General features: G+C 41.1%; 1 protein-coding gene and 1 non-coding gene across 3 annotated transcripts in view; one reads left to right on the top strand and one right to left on the bottom strand.

Moving 5' to 3' along the window:
- The window catches only part of nav3 (neuron navigator 3), a 443,539-nt gene that overhangs the window by 352,485 nt on the left and 70,269 nt on the right, over positions 1-20,785 (bottom strand). The window lies entirely within an intron of this gene.
- On the top strand, positions 16,299-16,371 carry trnak-cuu (transfer RNA lysine (anticodon CUU)). Its single transcript has one exon. It is a non-coding gene; the product is annotated as a tRNA-Lys (tRNA).

The following is a 20,785-nucleotide window of genomic DNA, read 5'->3' as shown; positions in this document are numbered from 1 at the left end:
TGGACTTTACTGAAACTAAACAGTGGGCACCAAAAACGCGAGAAGCAAAGCCACCACTGCACTGATGAAATTATGACAACAGAACAAAAATGTGTAAAACGTTCAATAAATTACTTATACTGTAAACACAGTATATACTGTACATTTCCCTAGAGGAGATGTGCTATAGCAGTAAAGCCATATGGCTATGGCACAAAACAGGTAGCACCATAACTCCAGGCAATTTAACACAGCATTCTAGATAAACAGAGTACAGTATACTGCCTGGAAAAATCACAGGTACAGACATATTCACAGCCTTCCATTAAAACTCATCAAGGCGCGCAGGTGGTTGAGTGGTTAGAGCGCATGCCATATACGCAGCCAACCCCGATTCGATTCCGGCCGGAGGTCCTTTGCTGCATGTCACATCCCCCTCTCTCTCCCATATTTCCTATCTGTCTACTGCTTAATAAAGGTGTCTATGCCTTAAAAAAAAAAAAAAAACTCATCAAGGTGGAAAACATGCCAAGGACAGATTTAATCCTCCAACAATCGCCAGGTTAACATCGGTATTGGATTTCACAGATGAAACAGATGCCATGCAAACGTGAATGCGTGTGCCAGTGGGTGTGCTTGTGTCATTCAGTATTCAAAACACAATAAACACACCGCAGGCTTGTCACAGGGATCTCTCTGGAGTATGGGAGGACTGAAAGTGGAGCAACTCGAGAGATGACAAGGGAATCCTTTGAAATTAGGCTTTTATCCAGTCAGTCTGACATGAAATCACGCCCCTGATTTCATCTGTGACATGTTTTCTTCTTTCAAGCAAGGCATGAACATTGTTTATTCTCTCACATACCAAGTGCTTGATCCTCACCAGTACACAATAGCCTCAATACCCAACAAGTATACCCCCAGTAACTGATGGTGCTCCTTCTTAATCAGCATCATAGTGTTAGTACAGAATGGCCTCTTGGGAGTAGCTGCTGTAGTGGCCCCAGAGAAAACCATCACCTGCTGGTGCTGTCCATTCATCCTTTCTGAATGAGAACATGGCTGGGACATGACTAACCTCTGCTGTTGTTAATTAAGCACCATTAACATGCTTCACCCAGGCCCCAGCTGTTTCTGGGCAAGCGTGAACATCCAGGAAAGCTCTCTGGGGAAACTGCAGCAGAGAGTGACAGCTTGTCTCAGCACCAAGGCTGGCTGAATGCATCTCCTCTGTGCCACAGAGAGCTCCTACAGTTGTTAATAGATTTTTTGAATTGAACTCTATATTCTAATCTTTTTATTCAGTTCTATGCTTTCTTTCAAACTTAACTTTCCAACCAATGTATGTCCCCAGTATGTAAATCTTAGTTTTCCATGCTGTTGCATACGACTTTCCACACATGTGCAGGATTCACCATCACCTAGCTGACATAATGAAGACAGGCTGCAGACAAGCGGAATGGCACGATAACCGAGCGCATTAATAACCACATCATGTAGAGATTGCTCGCATGATGAAGGCCAGGCACCCTGATAATGGGTAGGCATGAGCAGTAAGCTAGGATGGAGAGATTGACGACTGAGCTCCCCAACCCCCTTACCCTTCATCACCCCTCCCTGCCTCCCCGTTGTATTGTTACATCTCATTTTGTCTCGATCCATCTAGTTGACATTGGTGAGCATACGCTCAGGTCGAGGTCAGGGGCGCATGATGGAATTAGCGTCTTGAGGACAATGGATGACACCTCTTACTGTCAACAGTGTGGGGACGGAGGGTTGGTTAGCAGGTCAGTGATTCACATAAAGGGGCCCTATCAAATGAATCAAGAAGGTGCAATTTATTTAATTGGTGAACCCACAATATGCTATTAGATTCTAGCCTTTATGGATGGCATTGTCAGTCTGTGGCTCCACCTTTCTAGGAAACAAAGAAGTATCTCAAAAACCCCTGAATGGATTGCCTCCAAATTTTTAACAGTTCATCATCTCCATAACATCCTTTGGTGATCCCCCTATAGTTAATTTAGCAGCGCCAGCAGTATGTGTATAGGAATGGTACAACATTTGGTTCATCTGCTATTTGTAGTCTAAAGGTATAATATGGTACTACACAGGGTAATGGCACATTGTTACCAATCAAGTCAAAACACAAATATCCAAAAGCAGGTACATCAATTTCCGTATTGTGGAGACTTCGACTAAATTAAATGGGATAGGGAGCACAATCTTCTATAGGACAAAAGTTTAGTGTAAGTATGGCTTCAGGAAATATATTACAATTTGACCCCGATTGGCTCTCCTGACTAATGAACACCTAAAATCCATCCAAGTGTTCCACTGTGCAGCATTTCAACTTCCCTCATGGGGCTCGCCTCATTTAAATTTAGGCAATGGAATCCTGGGCTAATCAGAGTTGAGTTAGTGTGTGTTAGATCCTGTTTGGGCTTCAGTATATTAGAAAATGTAACAACCACAACTGCTTGTACAGGGCCCTTAATGCACATTTACACCTGTGCCTAGCAGCTAAGAGACTGCTCAGAGGATTTCTGCTGGCTGTGGGAGCTGGAGCTGCTAGGCGACGGTGCTGAAATGGTTTCTTTTATATGCCTTTGTGTTGAAGATACAATGTTATGCAGCAAGGGAAAGTATATTAAACTGGCTTACGTTTTAGCCAGAGCTATCCTAATTTACTTACTTACAGTGAGTACAAGTAGACTAAGCATCAATGAGAGCGGCAGGATGGAGTCCAAGAATCAAAACCATTGTGTGCTGACAATACGGGCAATGATAGGATTAAAGAATTAAGGATAAAGAATGAGGATAAAAGAGTGCAAGGCCGCAAAGAAATTGGATTACCATGCACTGTCCAATGAGGTAAGTGAAGTGATTCATCTTTTCTCATTCTTTTTCAACACAACAGCATAGCAAAGGGAGAATATGGGATGGGGGATATGATTCATAAGGGAAGGGGGATGTTCAGTAACAGTAAGGACCACTAGAACGTATTAAATGGTTGATGGGCCGGTCTGCTGCTGGAAGACTAATTCCCATTGAGACCTGCATCCCATGCCTTCCCTCTCCAAAGGCCTTCATACAACCATTATGCACGGAGACGACTGGCAAGTATCCTTGTGCATAAATGCATACGCATGAGGTAAATTGGCTCCCTTGGTGAGCAATTGTTCAGTGGAATGCAAGGTTAACATGATGGGACACTGAGGCAGTGTAAATCACATCATTTGTGCTAATTCCTTCAACGCCAGTGCAAAACATTAGCAAAGAGATTAAATTATGAGGCAGATTATGCACTCCCTTTAGTTAATGAAGAGGAAAATAGAAAACTGCCTGTGCATTAAAGAGATCGCTTTTACAGTTAACTGGTAATGAAAGCTGGGCTGGGTTGCGCACACGAGATCCTTCACTGAATGCATCAGAACGCAATAGGGGGGAAAAAACAACAAGCAATTCCCTGTAAGACCAAATTGAGCCATGTATCTGAGAACCTGCCTTTAATGACAGGGCGGAATGAAACTGCTAGTTAATGAGCCTGGCGCTGGAATAAAGTCAGAGAAGACAAAATGTTGACAAAAAACTAATTACACATGACCTATCATAGACGTTATACGGAGGAGCCTTTTCCAGTTCACCCCTGGAGTCAGAGAGAAACAACAATAAATAAGACAAGCTAATAAAAGCTACATCAAGAGGATTAGCCCTATTATGAATAATTTAAGACACAGCTTAAATACCTTCTGGAAGAGAGGATCGTATTGGCCTCTCTCCGAGCCATTTGGGCTCATGTGGCTCTCCTGCAGAACAAACAGCACCTTCAGAAACTAATTCTACTATGTTTATTTGCAAAGGCACCATGATTCAAAAGCTTCTAGGGACCCATTTTGACCTCTGGCCTCAAGTTACACATGTAGAGATTCAATTAAACCCTATTAAAGTGTGTGTCAGTGTTGGTGCTTGCATTGGATTTTGCTGACATTTTATTGGAAGCTTGTAATTTACTTGCTAGCTTGAAATAAAACAATTTCCAATCAATATTTCCTGTCAAATGTTGCATAGCTGAGCTGTGCGATAGGCAAGATAAAGCACCCAGAGGTTGCTGTAATTGCAAAATGAGCTTCTTCAAAGGAATCAATCACTCTGCCGAAGGCTTATTTAGCTACAATAACCTGCTCACGGAATCCTTTTGTCATCACAAATGTGATGAGAGCTTACAGAGGTAGCTACTGTCGAAAAACCTTCAAGTGCTTAACCTGTCCATACACTACACGGCAAGTCTTCTTCAGTGCTGCTGAATAAAATTGCACGTGTATTCGTCTGCGCAGTTTGCTTCAAGGCAACAGTGAACAATAACTGCCACGTCACATCAATTGCATGACTCTGACACACAACGCACGTGGATCCATTTCAATTTAGGCTCCAAGGCCCTCTGACAACCTTTATCATCAACACAGAGCCCCACTTGTCTTGGGAGATTGTGGAGCATTAGCACATTGGCTGTCACTCAAGACACAAGGGCCAATCAATACAGGACAGCCGGGTGTGTGGAAGCTGTATTATATGTTTCATGACAGCCAGGGCGGATGAGGGAAAATTGGACCAAGGCTCCAGAGCAGAAGAGGCCAGGTTGGTGTGTTTGGAACCAGGAATTCATTCAAAAATGAAAAACTTTTTTTTTCTTTTTTTCACACATTGCCTATAAGGAGAACGTGTTTAGTTTTAACGAGGGGTGTCAGGATTTTGATTCTATGGGCTTTCAATTTCGATCATCAAAACCCTAACCGGGATATAGTCAAGCTGTTATTGTATCTTTCCTTTTAAAGAAGAATTTGAGGATTTAAATGATAAATCCAGAAGAAATAGCAATATTATAGCCATCAGTGCTGAATGTTTTCAAAGAAATGGAATCATTACCATAAAAAAAAAAGTGGACTTGTAGAATTGTGACACTCCTGTTTGTCTGCATTTGTCTTCCATGGAATGACATCCACTGATGACATGAGGCAAGACAGATTCTGATGTTTTCCATGTGGCGTCACCCGCATAATAAAGCAGCAAGAGCTGGAGCCTGACCTACCAGAGAGGAATCAATATTCCAAGGCAAAACATCTCTGGCTCCCATGGGAGCCACTGGTCAATGAGCCAAAAATATCTGTAGGTGAAGCTGAATAGGCAGCTGTTGTATGTTGCATTAAAACTCATCAAAGTCTGCTTAAGCCTCACTTAATATGATTGAAGCTGTAAGTTGAGAGAATGAGTAACAGCTTGCGATAGACATTATCGGTGACTGTGAACAATAACCTCAAAAAACAGCACTTGGTGAAAGCAGAAGCACTAGAGAAAAATACACAATTTAATGCTTGCATTTAAAAAAAAAAATGCAACTCGACTCCAATGCGGTAGTAAATTAAATCAGGATGCCGCTGTAAAAACTGGTAATGCCAGGCGTGTATCTCAGCATTACATGGAACGGCACCTAATGTGTGTCAGTCTGCCTGTCACACAAAATGAACTGCCCAGGGGTTGTTTGGTGCAAATTAAATTCCAACGAGGGATGAATTCACATTAAAAAAAAGCAATCTAATTAAATTGCACGGTCATGTATCTTAAATTACATGCCAACACCATGCAAATGGAGAAAAACTAACACCAGATGCAAACTTCAAGCACATGGGCTGCTGGTGTGTTCGACAAAGACACCCCATGAACATGTTTGTGGGATGAGATTAAAGCAAAAATCCAGGAAAGTAATTTCATTTTCATGGCTTTGCCTTTGATTGAAACTACTGTATCATTTTCTGTGTGTTGTATTGTAACCCCCTACCCTACCTGCCCACATGATACAACAGAAGATGTAATTTCTCTGGCAATTTCCACATCCAACGCCTTGGTTCTTTTCAACATAAAGCAAAAGATCAAATTCCCCTTAACCTCGGGAAGAAAGGAGAGGGAGGGAGTATAGAAGATGAGCGTTTCGAGAGTTCAACCAATGACATTCAGAAGCTGTGAACTTGTTGATGTGACGGATCAGGGCTGATATTGAATTGGATTATGAGAGGCCACTCATTGCACGTAGCTTTGATGTCAGGGGAGGCGGGTCAGCGCTGAGGTGAAGGTGAGGAGGGACGAAGAAGGGGGGAGAGCCATTATGTTCAGGTCTGAGGGGGAGGATGAGTGTTCCCATCGGATGCAGCCGCCGAGCCTTTTAAATCTGACTCAGAGGAGAGGGGAAAGGACAACAAAGGCACGGGGACAGACGGATGAAAACCAGGGGTCGAGAGATGGGTTTTCAACAAGGGAGGGAGGGAGGCACGGACAGGGAGATGGGATAATCACAGGCTGGAAAAGCAAAAGGTATTGAACACAACACCACAGGCAGAAATCACAACAGGAGTTTTTTATATGCTCTTAGCCATTTGTGAGATTTAATTTTTTTTACATTTCCTTTTGTGTACAAATTCACAATCAATAGCTCAGTTTTCTTAAAAGAACGCCTTTACAACCCAGATTTCTTAAAAAAAAAAAAGTGGTTCTCTTTGCTAAACATGATAACACTTTGTGATTTCTTTGAAACTATATAAATCATCCCTCGTTTTTATTAAAATGTCTAGTCCGAGGATGCTTTCAGGTTATAAACATAAAAATCGTCCAACTGTGCCAAAATGATCAGATGATTCATTTGTGAATATCAGTTACTTGGTGCTGACTTAAAAAGTAATTCTGTGCTAACTTCCAATCTTCTCCGAGATTTTAACATTTGGCAACTTCCAGCACTCTTCTTGTGAGGTGTAAAAAGCTTTAGCTCACCTGTGAACCAGCTGTGTCAGGGCCATTAGATGGCTGAGAGAGATAGGTACCGAGTCACTGGGTGTGAATTAATAAGGTCCAGTCTGAGACAGAGGTGTGATGCCTGGCGCAGTGTGTGCTCGGTGCCAGGGTTCACTCATAAAACCCGCCAGCCACCGAGGGCATCATTACAAGCTCCTACACACCTGCCGCGAAGGGAGCACCAGCGATCGTAACCTGTCTGTGTGTGTGTGTGTGTGTGTGTGTGTGTGTGTGTGTCTGCGCGCGCATGCGTGTGCGTGCGCAAGTGTGGCTAAGAATCAGTGCTGCAGTGTTGTACGATGTGTACTACAGGAATTTCATGACCTCTCCTCCAATTTTGTTTCAATCGTTTCACATTTTAATGACTTTAAATAAACAAATAATTGCTAGAGAATTGCTTCCTCCGAGGGGTATCAAAATATTACTTTGCAGCAGCTCAGAAAATACCTCTTACTTCACAGTTTGGCTGCTAAAAAGAATTTCAAAGCGATTACAGATCTCCCCAGGCGCTGCAGCTGAATGAGTTAAGTAACAACAAAACAAGCAGCAGCTCTGAGATGAGTAACTTGTGAAATTCAGAAGGCGTAACATGAATCACCTGCTAACAACAACTTTATCACATATTATGCTTGATTCTGTAATGAAGTCAAGCCAATGCTACAGCAGTATGTAGAATACTCCCCTATAGTCACTAGGGCTGGGTATCACCAGGTACCTCGCGATACGATACTATCACGATATTTTGCCCACGATAACGATAATATCACGATACAGCGATTCTGCGATAATCGATATATTGCAAGAAATTTCATCCACGATACATCACGATATCTGTGTCACTGAAGAAAATCAGAATTTATTGACTGCACTGAATCCATTTCACAGGAATTACAAAACACTGTCAATCAATTTCACATGAATGACAGCCAAGTAAACAAAGAGTATATTGCACAGTGTCTCTTCTTAACACACACACTGACTACAACTATCATTAAATATCTATATGTGTGGGTTTCAGAGCTACTTAAACCATTTTTTAAATTTTATTTGGTTGTATACCTATGTTTGAATAAAGATAAAGCTGTCCTCTGAAGAGGGGTGGTGGTGTTGGGCCAAAAAAAAAAATATATATATATATATATATTTAAAAAAAAAAAAAAATAAATATATATATATATATATATTTTTTTTTTTTTTTTTTTACATTTTTAAATATCGATATTTGGCACCAGTGTATCGATAACGTACCTCAAGACGAAATATCGCGATATATCGTATTATCGATATTTTGGCACACCCCTAATAGTCACTAGTTTTCTCCTCCCACTGGTATTACCTTGAAAATAACACACAATCCTTTCCAAAACGCTGCTGAGGGATAAAGTTCTTTACATGATTCTGTAATATACCACGATGGTTCAATGCTTTGGGTCGAGAAAGCTTGACATAAGCAGCTTCCAGTATTCTGAGCAACAGACCTAATATTTTTGCTTTCAACCGAAAGCACTTTCTACAAATATTCAGCGGTTTAATTGATGTATTAGTTTGACATTTCCTGACATTTTTGACAAGACTTTTGTTACTACTCCCAAGTCAGTTCGCTTAACGCTACGCTAGAACCAGGAAGCAAAAAGCATGCAGAAAGACTGGAGGAAGACAAAGCTAGCCTACAACTCCCAAAAACACTATTCTTACTAAACTATTCACACATCTCAAGTACATGTGGATCCCTCATGGGTATTCTTTTCATAGAACTAAATGTATTACATTTAAGCTAACATGAACCATTTGCTACATTCATTCAGAACCATGCGGGGTATGTTAAGCACTATTTACCCCACACACGACCTGCATTGGTACCATAACTACTCATAAGAACAACTTTTTAAAAACTACAGAATGAATTAGGCAAATCTGTTTATCATCAGCATAGCTTGTTAACTTTGGTCATTATTACTGTTTCTCACATAGTCCAGGACAGACAAAAGAGACTGCAGCAGTTGGCCAGTCAAAGTAAATCTTCATGTCTGGAGCCACACAAAACAAATAAAAAGATGCTTGCCTACTTGCCTCAGTTTTCTAGTAAACTTTCCGCCACCGCAAGAATTTATTTGCATTTCAGAGAGTGGCTGGTCTTCACTTTTTAATCCTGGATTATGCACCCAAGACATTCCATTAGCTTCCTTCTGTACATGCCTCCTGAAGATAGTGGAGTTAAATACGCATTTGCCACCATGCCATTTCTTTTAACTTTCAGCGGCTGAAACAAGGGGTACATTATGTTTCTGAATAATTTGTCATTCGGTTGTATCAAGTATTTAGCAGTAAACATTCAATAAGAGCACTGGCAGATATTGAAAGATGTGTAACAGAGACACAACTACAACAGTGCAGAAAATGAAAGCTTGGTAATCTGTTTGCACATGCAGCTTATTGTCAATTCACACATGCACTGATACACCCAATATATGACAGTGCCTTGAGGTGACTCACACATGTAACACTTAAGTTATTTCCTTTCTTCTCTGTGTAATGTTCACAGCACCCTATAGATTTTGCAGGTGCGTGTTGTCGCGTTAACTGCTCTACCAGCAGAAGACAGGCCGTTACTCTCTACACTCCAAGTCTCTAGACAAACCCAGCAGCACACACACACACTGCATGCTAAAAAGCCTCTTCAATATTCATAGAGAGTTGGTTTTTCCGATGCGAGCGTAGTCAGACTCCCCGCTGAGTTTCGTGGGGTGGGGCTGCGATTCACAGCACCGGTGACTGAGGAAAGGGGGTGCACATGAGTGATCCCAATGACGGCATGTTTAAAAATAGTTGCATGCCGTCATGCGGAACAAGCCTCGGGGGGGATCGGAGGGGGTGAATGGAGCAGTGTGTGGTATACTCTTCACTCTCTATCTCTCTCATGTTGTGGATCAAGGTGCCAGTACTCCCAGTAAAGAATGAGATCACTCTGACTGGAGGGAGGCTGTCAAAGCTCCTCATTGTCTGCAATGTCTTCCCCGCTTTGGTGGTCCATGTTGGCGTTTTGCGTATCAAACCAGTCATTTTGATGCACAGTGACTTATATGAGATGAGATGCGTTTTATTTATGAAAACACAAATAACCAGCAAAGAATGTGTTGACGTAACTGTTCAGATCGGGGAAAATGCTAAAATAGCTTTTTAAGAAGTCTGATGGAACAATAAACCAGTGGTGGAAAACAACAAAGTACATTTACTCAAGTTCTGAGCTTAAGTACAATTTTAAGCCAATTTTACTTTTCTTACATTTTTCAGATTTACGCTACTTTAACCTCCTACCATAGTCCCCTATATTTCAGAGTAAAATATTTATTTAAATATATAAAACATTTATGATACACTTTGCTGCAACATGTCATATTGTTTTGTGAACTGTAATATATGTCGCCTTGGAAGACACTGACAATCCACCTATTGAGTCATTTAGGTATAAGGATGTGTTGCGCTTTCGGATATTTATGAGGTATAAGCAGTTCACCCAAGACATCTTTCCCTCCTAAACTTCTCTTATAGTTTCATTAAAGTAATTGTTTGAGGTGCAAATGGGTTAAAATTATCAAGCACAGAAAAAAATTAAAGACAAATGGATCATCCCTATCATTTATGTTATGACCCTATGAGGGCCCAACCCCTAATTTGGGAACCACTGGATTGAACTAACAAACTGTAGCTTCACCAAACCAGCTACAACATGAAAATGCTGCTTACCCATTAGTAAATCAGTATATGCAGTTTCTTAATATTTGTAATAATTCATTTCAGGGACACTACTAGTTAGTTTTAAGTTTGGTTTGTTAAAGTTGGCTCATAATTGTCTATTGCCTTTGAACCAAGACTATGTCCAAGTAAGCTATCAACTAATATCTTGCTCTGGTTTTAAGTTTATAGCTGCAAATCCTGCTAAGTTAAAGGAGCTTACTTAGCTAAGGGCATCAAGGTTAGTAAAAGCAAGGTTCAAAGATTGATTAAATTGTCAACACAACACAGGTTTGTACAGCAAATGTAAATTATAGTCCCTTCATGCTGAGGGAAGGACGAGTTCAGGGGTTTCATAACCTAAGAAAAGAAGCTACTCGGTAGTCTGTTGGTATGTTCTGTATCTTTGTGTTGTCTGTATATTTTGACACCTCACTTCACAGATATCACTGACACTTGGTATATGGGTACCAACGATATTCTGATTGGAGAGTGCATGAAGTGTGCTAATTTCCAATATTTCCATGTCTCCAAGTCTCTCTCTGCCAAAACAGGAACTTGGATTTTGTTCATCCTAATCATGAACAAGTCACAATTATAAATACTTGGATTTCGGAATTAAACCAGATACGTTTGATTTGATTTCAAAATTAGAACACTAGATGTCAACATCAGTCTACAGGAGACTGTCCTCCCAATGAGAATTAGTCCCAAAAAATACAAAGTTTGTTTACATTGAAGAGACAAAGATCACATCAAAATTGATTAAATATGTCCCAAGAAGAATAAATACACTTCCACAGGCTATTTTCTGATATCCCTTTTTTTTAAAGCCTAATGCTGGTAGATATGCCATAGGATTTATGACGAGAGCAAAGGAAGTAAAGGCATTATAGAGTGAGTAAGTCTGCAGATGAAGGGAGGTTGTGGGTGGATGAACTTGACAACAAAATATTGAACTTTACCACAGGAGGCCCATGATCGTTTCCCTTTTTTGACAAACAACATGGATTCTTTTAAAGCACAACCCTGACTGTCCCGTAACCTTAACCACGTGTTTATTGTTGTAACCATGGCCACCAAAGTCCTCTGACCTTAACAAAACAGTCATTTCAACCCACACCACGTCGTTTCCCTGACCTTGACAAAGCATTTATTTTAGCCCAAACCACAACCGTTCCCTCACCCTGAACAAGAAGGAAACCAAACCTTAACCAGAGAGTTGTCACATTATAATAATAATACATTTTTCAACAGTGATTTCACATGGTTTTCTAAGACACAGACACATTTTGATGTCCTCTTGATTGGGGCAATCTAGAGGGCATTCATGGTTGTCTCATACATTTGATTCGGGATAACACCCTCGAGGTCTCAGTAAGCTTCAATTTGGGTGTTTTTAGATCATCTAACAGTGTCTGAAACCCACTTTCTAACAGTAGAAGTGGAAGGGGCTGGTCCGAATGGCTTGGCTAGGTGCACAAAGGTACAACTACTTCACTGTTTGTGTGCGAAACATCATGCCACTACAGCAGCAGGTTTTTTGCCACGCCTTTGAGTATTTCCCTTAACAGGAGTGAACATTTGTGCCTTTGGACATGGATGGAGGACAAATTGTACCACATAGTTCGTTTGAAGCACGCTGAACCCTTTACTCCTAAACTGAATTTGTAGTGCAACATTTTCAGCCATCTCCCTGCTTTCATTTTGTGCCACACAACAGATCTCATCGAGCCAATAATCTGCTCCAAAGATGCGGGCTGTGACCATGCCATTACTCTGAACTCGCACAAATTAACCTACGATTTAAATGAGGAAAAATTTTAAATCGAACACCAACCCCTCTCCCGTTAGTCGAGCTCTGAGAACAACACTAATATCATGCCAGGAAATTGCAGGCCACAGTGGGTGCTGGATCCAAGTATTTATGGATCATCGCCTGCCTTCACTCGCCAAATAAAGAACCAAACCTGCCAGTTCTTTTCAAAATGGACAGTATCTACACTGAGCATTCAGATGAGAACACAGAACCATCAAGTCTGTGACAATGGCTTTCGGTAGAAAATGATGCGTTAATGTCAAGATGAAGACAGTTGAAATACAATTTTTTATTAGATGTCAGGCTTCGGTTTTTAGACAGAAGAGAACAAAATAGTGAATCATTCTGCCTGAATCACAGATCAATCTACAAAAACCTTGCAGACCTTCACTGGAAATATATTGGTCAATCTTACACCGTCTCAAAAGTGTGACAATTCAAGAGAAAATGATTGCTGGCTTTAGTATGATTTCTGTTATCAGGTTTGTTAAACCATTTCCTCAGAAATTACAAAGAATTCAAAAGGATGCCATCATCTGTGTTGTTTCAATGAGGAAGTTAAAACAAGCTAAAAGAGCATCCCTTTCCAAATGGATAGATTGCATTCTGGCAAGAAAGCCTTAATTTGTCAATACTTTTCTGGAAATCCATGTGCAACAGAGCGTGGAACTGAGAACAGTGCCAGTGGGAGCGGGCGGCCAGCGCTGACCAGAAATGTAAATTGGCGGTCTAAAAGCACGGGCCAGGAGCCCTGTCAGCTGCACTCCTGCAAACAGTAATAACTCTCTACAATCACACCATAATGATATGCTTGGGGTCCTGTTAACTCTGCATGTAATAATGGTCTCGCTTTTCTGTGTCTGTTAACAGAAAGGATGGCAGCCATAGCACAGAACAGCCCCGGTGTGTGGTGGGGTCTATGGTGGCAATGAGGGTCACACTGGATCATTATCCTCTCCATTAACATCCCAATTACACACCTTCGCTCACATAAAGAGCAGGCAGATATGTGCCGTGACCTTTGTTTGAGCCATTACTCTAACCGCTGCCCGGCCCCTCCTCTGTAATTCAGAACCACAACCTTGAACCCCCTCACACCGCTGACCACTTTCCACTCCTCCGCCATCTCGCAGGCTCCCCCGACCCTCACTACCTCTGTGATCCTAACAATAGATGAAGTCTAAATTACTGTGTCATAACATCACATAGATAAACAAATGTTAAAATTTGCTGCGGGTTGTACAACTTGACGGCTATCTTAGAACTCCAAGTATTGCGGTAGACCGTGTGTCTGTGCTCAGTGAGTAGAGAAGGGAGATTCAAATTTGAACTATTTCTGTGATCTCCCACCATTCCGTCCATATTTATACAGAAGTTTTATCACTTAATTTTAGCAAAGTCCAGTGGCTCAACTCATATTACTCTAAGAACATTTGACAATCGTTTTGCCTGGTTAAGGTGTAGGTAAGTAAGCTGCATTATTCTTTATTTTGTTTCAAGACAGATAGAATCGTAAATAAAATACCAGACATACATAGCAGTAGTTGAGTGCTTAATCTGCCATTTTTTTCAGTCTTAATCATTCTAACCAAGTTTAATACAGATTTTGTTTTTTGATTTCAGAAAGTTATACATGTTTTTACAAAATGTTAAGATTGTATTTGTTTAGACATGGAATGGTGTAGAAGAGTGGTGGCTGGTGAATTTGTTACATTTTTGTTGTTGCTGTTGTTTTTCTTTTATATAAAAAGTCATTTGTCAGATTTGCTATAATCAGATGTGCCAAAGCACCCTACTGGTGCATCACACGTGTCTACTTGAATATATAAAAACAAAAATACTCTGCTTGGAACAGTACTATTGGTCTCATATGGGTTTTTCACACAAAAGAATAATTAGCTCATCAAAATCAGTTACAAACTCCCAGAGCCCTGCTTGTCAAACCAGTCCAAGAACCTGAAGACTGAATGACAAGAGGAACAGCAGCAAAAAAAAATATTCAAGAAGCTGGAAACAGCAAATGTTTGATATTGTACTTAAAAATCAGCACTCCTGACTTGTTCAACCGCTCTCTCAGAACAGAGAGTTCATTCTGTACTGTCTTAGATGTTCCTTTAAAAAAACAGTAACGTTAACACTCTGCAGGTGTTCTTGTACTACTGCATCTACTGATGCCACAAAATCCACCACTCCTATAAAAACAGTTGGATTTTCTGAGCATTCACTTTCATCATTGCCACGCAGGGCTAGCTCAATCTCACCACAGTCCATAATTTCAGACAAGATGTGCTGTTTTAGTCAGCCTCCTCCTTGTCTTCAGACCCCTGTCCTGTAGCCTTCATCAAGCTGAGCAGCAATATTAACTCTACCAACATGCCAAGGCGCATTTTCCTTATTTGCCATGCGGCTCTTAGCTTGTTCATGCCTTTTCACTTTTTCTGCAAAGTGGTCAGGTCTTACCTGACTGGGTCCATGCTGGTTTGGTTCCTGCTGTTTGAAAAAAAAAAAAAAAAAAAAAAAAAAAAGAGGTAGGGAGAGCAAAAATAAAGTGCCGACCTCACTGCACCTCACAGCTAGCCAAGACTTCTTAGCCAACAAGACTCACGAAAAAGACGGGGTGTAATGTCCTCCTCTGTCATGTTCTTGTTGTTTTATCATGACGTGTCGTAGCTCTTTCACTCGCGTGTTTTTTCTGCTGTGTTCTCCTCTCAAACGGCATTGTTTTCAGCGACTGAACTGAATTGTCTGGTCTTTTTTCCTGGCTACGAACTTCGGCGTCATCTCAGCCTCGCGCCGTCTTTTGCGGTTTTGATTCGGTGAACATCAGCGCCCCGCGGGCTCCTATCGCTTGTGTCACAGCGATTGAAGTGCGCATGCGCAACGCATAACGAGCAGCAGTAGCCAAATACTTTTGCGGAAATACGTCACCTCTCAGCAACTTTCCACAACATAGAACAGTTTTCATTGCAGATTGTACATTTTACTCTCTACCTGTATAATATTTATGTTGATCATTAAATAAAATATTAGGTCTTCTTCATGTGATTTTCTTTATATTTGACAGATGGGGTGGCGCCCTAGCGCCCCCTATTGATGAGCAGCCACTGTGTAGAACAATATAAGTATAAGTATTTGTGATGTAGTTAAGTTGCAAAGTGCTGTCTTTTTTCAACAATTTAAGAGATAAACTTAAATTATATAGAACGGTATGTATTAGACAGGTTTTGAGTTTCTGTTGATTGTTGCGGCCCTTTGGTTTGTGTAATGTATTGAGTCTTCCTGAATGAAGGTTACAGATGTGTACTGATGTATGTTTTGTCAATGAAGTATTGTTCATGAAAATGGTGGACACCCCAGGAAGAGTTGACTCCTTTTAAATACAGAAGCTTATGGGGAGCTAAACATAACTGGCACAGAGTTTGGAACTCAACCCTAGTCGTTAGAACCCGAGACTCTTGAGTTCAGGGTTGTGGGTTCGAGCCCCACGTTTGGCACTACGGTTTTGGAGTGCCCTGTCTGTCTTCCCTTTCGTGTGCTGGACTGGAGATGGATTGGCACAGACATACAACATAAAGTGTGTTGAATCTGTGAATTTCTGTGGTTCACATAGGATGCAGTCCGACATCAACAAACATACTGTAAAACGCTCATAAATACTATATACTATCAAAGAAGGACTCATAACTTGTGTCTATAGTCTTCTTTATCCAGATACTCCTGATGGGAAGTTTGGAAACTGCTCATCACAATTACCAAGAGCCCAAGGTGAAGCGATCCCACACACACTGATACAGAAGCTACAATAAATTTGAGGCTAATCGACCCGAAAATCCAACCCACCACCAACCACCAAGTGGTTTTTCTAATTTTTTCCAATTTATGAATACAAATGAATCGTTGAAATTAGACCTCTCTCTTCCCAAAGCCAGCCCGGCTAGCTCAGTCGGTAGAGCATGAGACTCTTAATCTCAGGGTCGTGGGTTCGAGCCCCACGTTGGGCGGAGGAGTTTTACACTGCTAAGTCAACTATTCAGATCTCTTTCTCCTGAATATGTTGGGCTGGATGGACACAATCTGACTCGGTCAACATCAGATGAGCCCAGGATATCTGTCTCTGCTGGTTGGTGCTGTTCCGGTTAACAGTATGTTAGCTTTGGTTCATACTGCTGAACTGTACAAGACAAGCATTAACAAAATTGTGCCAATGGGGAAGCAAAGTGCACAAGTGAAAACTGTGACATAATGTATTTGTTAAAACTGACTTTATTAAACAATAACTGTGACTAAATCTCTCTACAATATTGTTACAAAAAACTTGACTACAACCAATCGGTCTTAGAAAGGAGCGATAAAACTATGTAGACTTGTATCTTGGTGTGGCTTGTACTTGCGGCCGTTCGGCACACACAGTTTCTCTATATAAAAATGGAATACAACTCACTGGTACTGTGAGCTCACAATCAACGTAAGTGTACATGTTACCTCTGATGTTTGCTCCCAACCTGTTTAATCATCTCACTGCTAATGTTCCAGTAATGAACTTGGCTAGTAAAATGTCGTCATAACTGAAAAGAAAAGATGGTCAAAACTACAGAATCAAATGAAAAACAGATTGTTTTTTAGAAAAACCCTTGAAAAGAAAACACTGAGGTCAAATAAGTTGCTCCGACTGTGTTTGATGCAAACACATTGTGACTACTGAGGTGGCACTAGTCCACAGTTTAGACAAAGCTGCTTTCTGGCATGAACATTACTGGAAAATCTGTGCAGGGGAGGTGAATAATAAACTACTTGCTGCCTTAATTACTGTTGCCAAGGTGCCCCCTTTGCAGAGCACTTAACCCCCAGTTGCTCTGGTGAGCTGCTCAGTGGCCAAACAGTAAAAAAAATCTGGGCAGGTCCCAGGTGTAAATGGGTGCAAACGTGAATACAAAACAGGACGCCGGAGAGAAAGAGCATGTGCGCTCGGTCGACATTCTCTGAATAAATAGAGATTAATGAAAAACAATCTTTCCATTCCACTGCCCTCCTCCAGCCTCCCTGCCTTCCTCCACTCATCTTTTCCCTTCTGACACTCTTTTTTTTCCCCCTCTTTACCCCCCCTCTCCATCAAAAAGCTGCTTTACATGTATGAGGTGCTCACAGTGTGCACCGTGATGAAAGAGGCAGAAATATATAGCAGAGGGACATGAGCCTTGAGCACACCTATGGTACCGCCGGATCATTCCCATAATTCAACACCCCACCCCTTTCCCCATGCCTAGCCCACCCCCCCTCATCCCATCCCCTACTCTCTGCAACATGGTGCTACAGCCGTAATGCAGCGACAATAGAAGGAGATGGTTTATTTCACGTGCCATTTCTAACAGCACAGCAGTAATGAGGAACAACATTAACATTTTGCTGACACGTGTTCCTACCCCCCCCCTTCCCTCGATGGGCATTAGCCTCCGGTTTGCAGCGTGGTGCTACTGGTGTGCTGTATTTCATCGTACCGTAAGTCAAACATTACATACTGATTTCCTAATGGCAGGAGAGTGTCCTGCAATACTGTGATTAGGAAAGAATATCCCGACATGTATAATTTATGACAGTATTTCTACGTAGAGCTGCAACTAATGATCATTTGTGACCATTTAATCTTACTTTTTTTTTTTCAATTAATCAACAAATCATTTAGTCTGAATAAATTAAATAGAATAAGGAAACTGCTCATCACAATTACCAAGAGCCCCCCTGCTTAAGTATATTATGATACAAAAAAATATGAAATTGCACAACCACTTGTTACAGAGCACTTCTACATTATGCTTTTGTCGCTATTACTTTTAAGAACAATGTCTGTGTACCTCTTCCACCTCCACCAGACTGTGCTTGAAAACACAAAGCTAACACAAGGAGACGTGACATGAAAGACATGGGTATTTCCTTGGTCTTGTGAAGGTTGTTATCAATTTGCATTATGGGAAGTGTAGTACGTAACATTCTTATTACCCTGATAGCCCATTACTTGGAGCTAAATGTCAGCCTCATTTGGACTTTAAGTACATCTGAGGGGGTTAAATCGACAACCAGCGCTCCAAAACCTCCCAAAATATAGAATCTGTAATATTGAAAATAAATTAGTAATAAAAGAAAAACAATAAGAGTTATCATACAGCTAGTAGAAAGGAGGAAGGCGAGGTAGGTCTTGGTAATATCAACGCCATGCTTTACAAGACAACAGTAGTGTTATTATTACTGCCAGAGTCATGAAAAGTGGCACCCTTGGTACTAAGCAAGGCTGCCTCTGAATGGACGGTCTGGGAGAAGGAGCGGGAGGCGTTGGTACCTCCCATAAAAAATAGATGAAACCAGGCAATCTTTGAAAGAGTAATTGGGTCCCTGGTGACTGCCTTGCCTTTCAAAATTCCACCAAAAAATCAAGCCAAGCACACACCACAGAGCTTGTAGGACAGTGGACGCGTGCAGCTCCAGTGAAAAGACAGACACTTTAAGGAGGTGGCTGGCGGGAAAGCTTTCTCGTTTTTTCCATCCTTTCACACACTTGAGCAGATTTTCTTGTCTTTGTCCGAGATATTTTTACAATCCGTCAGCTCAAGAGCCGCTAATGGCTCCACAGTGTGACGGCCTCCTGACTGGTCCGAGAGCAGCTGTTTTGTGTGTGTGTGTGTGTGTGTGTGTGTGTTGACTGCCCACATGTGATGTCACTGTGAATTCCATTTGAGCCATTTTCTACACAAAAGGGGTTACAGAAATCAATCAGGTGCACCACCTCTCGTTGTGGTTTTAATTACTCTAACGGACAGCGGTGCAAATCAGCGGCGCGCTCGCTGAAATGCTCACGCCTGCATTCTGACAAATGGCATCAGCGGTAATTGCCTCCAAATGAGCAAATTAATGGACACGAGCATCAATATCAGCGCGGGAGAAATGTCACGGCTCACAGGCGAAATATGGGAGAAGAGTTCGCTGTGATTTTTCAAACGACGGGTGTTTGCGAGGGTGAGATAACGTCTCCGAACAAATATCTGTTCATTATACTACTTCAAGATCACTGGTGCTGAACTGCTTCAGCTAAAAAAAATAAATGAATGCAATGATCTTTCATTAGATAGCGATTTATAAAAAAAAAAAAAAAAAGGATCGGAACGCTAATGTTAGTAATGTTAGTTTTTTTTTTACCATTCCTCCTTCCTCTACAGCCTGACAACACATTAAGCTCCTCATTCGATGCTCCAGCACATTAAGACCCCTCCGTCAGTTCTAACATTATCAGGCCCTGGTGGTTTCATCCTAATGGACGACGCCCTCAGGCTGCTTTATTTGACAAATCCATAAACACGTATCCTGTGGGCAGGAAATAAAGCACTGTCAAGGCTGATCGGAAAAAAGGTGATGACGGCTCGGTCATTAAAGCGGGCATCCTGGAACACTTAGTCCACGGTGTTGAGTGTGGCAAAAGCCAGTGCAGACATTAGTGCATACTAGATGCAGATACTGATATTAGGAGGTAAAAGATTCTGATATGAATATATCAGCTAATATACACAGATTTTTTTTTTGCAGTAACAAATCAACTTAAAACATTTATCTTAAGTATTTAGTAATCATTAATAACCCAAAACATATTTTTCTGCATTATAAACCGATATCTGCTAATAAAACTGACAGCGCCACTGTCAACTTGCACCTCCTGCGCAAGTGTCCAACAGCGAGTCACTCTACAATGCATTATACACCGTTTTGTTTGGTTTTTTTTGCTCAGGTTTAAAGATATTTAATACTGCCACCACCCCAATTCAACTGAGGGTAATGGATTTGTTGTGTTTGTGGCGCTCACTGAACGATGACTTCAAGATTAAACAGCAGCATCCCTTTTTTTGTATTTGTCTTTAAATTAGCAACATTTATATCCACCGATAAATATAAGGTCATCATTAGCAGTGTAGTGAATAGCTGTTCTTCTGTTTTACTGTTATTTTTGTTGTATATCATGTTTGTGTATGTTGCATTTGAATATGTTGCAGTTCTATTTGGCTGCTACCTTGGCCAGGTCTCTCTTGTAAAGTAAATAAATTAAGTGTGAACAGTTACGAGTGTCTGGGTTTAGCTCGGGGGGCAGCTAAAAAAAATCTGATAACAGTAATCCAGCAAACATTTGTCAGATTAATGTAAAAGCTGCCGCAACAAGGTTAAACATTCACAGAGAGGAGGATTAAACATCTCTCATCACACCTTCTAACATCCATGTGATAACCCGATTATCTCAGTCATCATCTCTTACCGACAAAGACAATAAAATCTGAAGAATAAACCATTGGTCGGGCTCGTTTAGAGTCATTGCGGAGCTTCTTCTCATCAGATCAGTCAATAAAAAAATGTCTCTCTCCTCTCAGTTAATAAACCCTTGTC

Source organism: Sparus aurata, chromosome 14 (assembly GCF_900880675.1).
Source record: "Sparus aurata chromosome 14, fSpaAur1.1, whole genome shotgun sequence".
NCBI lineage: Eukaryota > Metazoa > Chordata > Actinopteri > Spariformes > Sparidae > Sparus > Sparus aurata.
The sequence above is the reverse complement of the archived record's forward strand: the minus strand, read 5'-3'. Positions and strand labels throughout refer to the sequence as shown.